This window comes from Lucilia cuprina, chromosome 3 (genome assembly GCF_022045245.1).
Source record: "Lucilia cuprina isolate Lc7/37 chromosome 3, ASM2204524v1, whole genome shotgun sequence".
Classification (NCBI taxonomy): domain Eukaryota; kingdom Metazoa; phylum Arthropoda; class Insecta; order Diptera; family Calliphoridae; genus Lucilia; species Lucilia cuprina.
Window position 1 is genome coordinate 54291826 of NC_060951.1, and position 5704 is coordinate 54297529.

Here is a 5704-nt window from a genome sequence, read left to right on the forward strand (position 1 = left end):
TATTTTTCATATCCTAGAAAAGGTGAGGAAATATTGATTTAAATGACAGAGATTTTTTACTAAAATAAAAAAGAGTCAATTGTAGTGAAATAGAGAAGATCACATCATAAGCCATTGTAGGCAAGTACTTACCACGCCGTTTGAAAATAGGCTCTTAAATAAGTCATAACATATAGGGAGTTAAAAAGTAGTTTTTTACATTAGTCCTTATTTGTGTACTTAAAGGTAATGAAGACGGTATGTATTTAGTTTGTAGGTCAATGAATAATAGGTCTTCGAAATATCTGTCTGAATGCTTAAAAGGGCCTAAACCGGCTGAAACTCTCCGTCAATAAGGTTTATTTGGAGTTAAAAATGGGCAATCTATCTATGAATGATTCCCTTTTTAAAGACTAGAAAATCATTTTATTGTCTATAAATCAGATATCATCTAAGACTTAGTATAATTTGTTCAAAAAATTGATTCATTTTTTTAAATTTTGTGGCGTTCGATCACTAATTATCCAATAGCTCATCTTCATCTTCAAATATTCTGACATTCCCCCAATATTGTTCAAATATTTAATTTTAATGATAAGCTAAGTACTTAAATCGCAGTAGATAATTTTAAAATAAAATTATTTATTACAACAATATTATTAAATTTTTAATTATTTAACAATTGCTTTTAGTTATGTTTGAAAATGTATGCGAAAAAAATTCTTTATGTAGAATTTTAATCAACAAACTAAAATTTTAAACTTTGACGTTGGATACCAATTGAAAATTACACAAAAATAAATAAATAAATAAACAATAAATACCAAGCGCAGCAATATCGACGAATATTGATTATATGTATTTTTATAAAACGCGCACGATGATGTAAACCTTGTCCTGATTTTTGTAATCAACTTTTGGCTAGACAAAATAAACTTTGGTTGGCAAAAATTTTCATCATAATATTTACTTTAATTTCATTAAAAATATAAAACGCTTTGACCACAACTACATAATATTAAAATAAAAAATAAACATACAAATAACACATGTATGTATTTAAAAATGTATGAAACTTTAGCTATATACATTTAATTAACCTGATCAGAATCCTGTGAAATAAATGAGTTTTTTTTATTTATTTACCATTTACCCAGGTGTGTTAATGGATGGCGTTTTTAAATTAAACAATTATACACATACATACATCTTTATCCTTGTACTCACATACACATTGTATGTAGAAAAAATAAATAAATAAAAAATTAAATATATATACAGTTTTTTTTATACATGAAATAACGAATAAAAAACACAATTAATTAATCGTATAAATCTGCTTATTATCCATTTTGCTAACAAACATAATTATGCTCAATAAACTATTGTATATTTATTACTCAATCGTACTCAGCCCAGTAGTTTTGAAAGGATATAATATTTTCCTTTTTCTTGGATGAATCAGAATTCTTTATCTTTAAATGTTAAACATGTTTGTCAATCGACATTTCTTCGTCCTTTAGTAAACCAAAGATTAGTTAATTTTACTACTAATTTCGAACAGCCAAAGAGAACTATCGGTTTATATTCAAATACCGGAACATTATATCTGTTTAAATATATGTATGTGTGTAAAAACTACATATGTATGTATATGTAAGTATATAAAATAATGCTTATAGAATTTTAATATCTCACAAATCATAATTAATTAATAAGTTTGCAAAAAATCGTGGAAAAAACACAATAAACAGAAAAATTTATTCATGTTTGTATGAAATTTTGTACGTGTGTAAATATCCCATGTTTTACAGCATTTAGACATTGAAGTTTAATTGCATTAAACAGAAATAAAACCAAAACAAATGTATGGAGAAAAAAACTAAAGCTGATCAATAATGATTAATGCCTTATGGGACCAGCTGAATTTCTTTGTATGTTCATATGATTGATACGTTGAAATACCAGTGGATACTTACTTATAAGTTTATTAATAAACACGAATAATTAATAAATGTATATTTATTTAAGTGTTAAAAATTAATTAAAAACTTTTTGGTGTGTGAAACTTTTTCAACTTCTTTCACTCAATTTGATGTTCTTTAGTGAACGATGAGCTCTTGACTAATATTATAAAAGTCTAGATGGGCGACCTCACAGAAAAAAAAACGTATTTTGTTTTATAGTACTTATAATTATACGTTTATTTGCGGCTCCTGTTTAAATAGTTTATGCAAAAAGGAATAATTAACTCCTAGTCAATTTTCAATTTATCTTTAACAAATTTGTTAAACAGATTTTTGTTTTTATAAATTAAACTTCTTTTTTGCGAATATCACCACTATATTGCAAGTTTTAAGCCGTTAGAGTCATTTTCTAAAGAGGATCATATATATAAAATTTTTAAGATAGATTTTTATTTCTATAATACGTGCTTGTGTCGAACGTTAAAATCAAATTCTGAAGGGATCCTTAAATGTGTAATACAGATCTTAATAAAATTTTTCTTACAAGTTTATGGTGATTTTATGGTGAATTTTTTAATGTAGTTATATGGAAGATATGGGCAATTAAGAAACTTTTTACCATATTTGTTACAGAATTTTCTTTTAACATATCATTTGTTTGTATCGAATTTCTTCACATTAGCCAGTTTTGAGAATTTAAGACTTTTTCTTGAAGACTCCTTATTTGGGTTGTCCGATATCCGACGTATATCAGGGTAGCATTTACTGGGTGCATAAAACTAGCTTGTGAAAATGTTCACACCATTGCTTTTAACAAACTTATTTATGGCTATTTAAAGTGTATCCGTCGAGCCACTTGGTATGGGGATCTTTTTATGGTAGATAAATAAAAGAAAAGTTGGTCGAAGTGCGGTTTTCATTGAACCTGTTAATAAATTCTTGATTCAAATGCTTCTTTGCTCGTTAGTTCGTATCGAAGTGTATAGTAATGTATTTCTCTTGACAGCAGCACATATGCAGAGTACATGGAAACCAGTACTCGACCTTAGCCGAGTGTCTGTCTTAAACCCAGTCTCCAGTTTTAACTGCCATTAATTTTAACTGGCAAGTTCGGGTTAAAAGTTGCCTACTTCGTTTCTTGTTGTGATTAGGTCATATTAGTTTGGCCACTCTTCTAAAATCTAGCATAATTTTGTGCATCAAATAGCGAAAAAATCGATCCGAACTGATTCATATATAACTTATCCAGAAACGCGTTCGTAATTCGTCTGATTATACAATTTGTTTTTAATCTACAACAGTAAAAATATATGTAAAATTAAATAACGCTATTCTATACATAAATAGGAATACGGATGCAATAGAGATTTCAAAATCCTAAAAAGTATGAGTTGGTAACATTACAGCATTTAAAAACTAGTATATAAATTTACAAATTATACCGATTTTTTCTCATATACATGGTGGAGTATTTGATAATGGTAGAAATGTTGTGATTTTTAATGTTCTGTTATTATTTGAACAGGGATATAAATTTCCAGTTAATAGGATTTAAAGCGTAAAGTGCATGGTGATGTTCACTAGTGGTATGTTTTTAATTACCGATATTGGCTAAAAATACAAAAAATTCACAAAAAATTATATACATAAATGCATACATATGTACATACATACATAGGTATACAATGTAAACCTTTTTAACCAACAAAATACAGTTATGAATGACTGTGCAGAGCAACGGTACAAAAAAAAAAAAAAAACAAAAAAGAATAGGCTAGCGGAAAATAAGTCCAAACCAAATCCCTCTACTATGGTCATATTTTTAATATATAGTGGAATCAACATTAAATCATTTTGTTATATTTCGTGGCGGAATTGTTGCTAGTATATTATTGCTTTGTTGCTGTTTAAATATATGGGAATACAGATTAATCATGCCACCTAGAGTGAGAAATATTGCTTACAATGGCACAATCATAATGGAAGCTCAACATACTGACTCGCTACCACTGACAGGTACCCACAACCATTCCAAGTTAACTGCACTATCAGCACCAACTCGCCCTGAATCGTAGTTCGAGTTGGTTGAGCATCATCATCATCATTATGTGTTCATACACCTTATACATATATTAATTTTGTTGTTGTTAAAGTTGCTGCTGTTGTTTTTTCTGTTTTTGTTATATTATAATTTTAAATACACGTTAAAAGCTTAATTCTGCTCCATAATCCATTTTAAATTAATGTTATGTTTCAAATATAAGAAAAAAAATTAAATCTCATTTGAAAACAGACAAAAATTGCCTCTGCAAATGGAACTCAACCATTAACAATGTAAATTTGTATGCTTTGCTTATTGGCCTTATCTATAAGCTACGAGCACGGGAATGTTGCACTAGAAGTTAATGACATCATTTAAATATATAAACAGATTTCTTTTGTATTTAATAACATAAATTGATGACTTTTTCACTCCCATTTAAAAATTCGAATTTCAATTTAATAGAAACACCTTTAAAATCAATTTATATCGCCTGCATCACACATCACAAAAATGTTGCTGCTAATACAATCACAAGTTTGAAATCACAGCTTACACTAAATAAAATTAAGTAAACCTTGGTCGGGTATGTCAGTCATCCAGCTAAACCGGCATACTCCAGACAAGGCAGTCAGATCAATTGAAGGCTACACACGTATAAAATTCGTTACACATATCAGAACATTCGTTTAAATCTTTGTGCGTACGTTTCTCACTTAAACCGTTTACATTTGTTACGGCTAGATGGCAAGCGTGCTTTATTTTATTTTTTGTTCTAGTAAGCCCAACAAAACGCAAAAAAGAATGTTTGTATGAATGTGTTCCCGCTACGTAGTTAAATTTTTTTAAACGATTTGTTTTTTTTTTTTCATTTCTGTTCTGTTGAATATTAATCTTACAGAATATTAACTAAAATTTACCCAAAACAATTTCTTTCTATACATTTCACATTATTAGAAATCTAATTTAAATTTGTCACAGCGCATATTTCGACAAATTTGAAGGGTATATAATATGTTAAGAAATCATTCACCCAACATTTCTATTTCGCAAAATATTGTTCCTTGGAACATTTATTAGTTAGCATTAGCGAAACTTGTCTAATCAATTTTTTACACTGCAAATGTGATAAAAAGTGTAAGTGAAGGGAGATTTTTAGTAACGCATTAAAACAGGATATTTCTATAGGATGTTGTTTGTGTATGACTAATTAGCACTGCTTTTTCTGGGAGAAAATTAAGCCAATCATTATTTTTTATATCTTTGGGAGGATAGCATAAATAAATAAATCTGGATGTATTAAAATAATTGAACCCTTTTTATTAGAAATGATAAATTGGTTTTAAAAGTCATTTTAATTTTAAAGAATAAAGAATATACAATTGATGTTTTTTGCAGAACGAAATTACATATATTTAAAATTTTTAATAAAAAAAACTTTATATCGTCATATGAAATCCAAAAAGCTCTCAGTTACATTGAACAAATTTTTCGGGAGAAGCTAAAAAGGTTATTTTAGAACATAATATTTTAGAATATCGCTGATAGGGACTAGGGACTAGACTAGACTACAACTAGATTATAGAATAGAATAGAATAGAATCGAATCGAATCGAATAGAATCGAATAGAATCGAATAGAATCGAATAGAATCGAATAGAATCGAATAGAATCGAATAGAATCGAATAGAATCGAATAGAATCGAATAGAATCGAA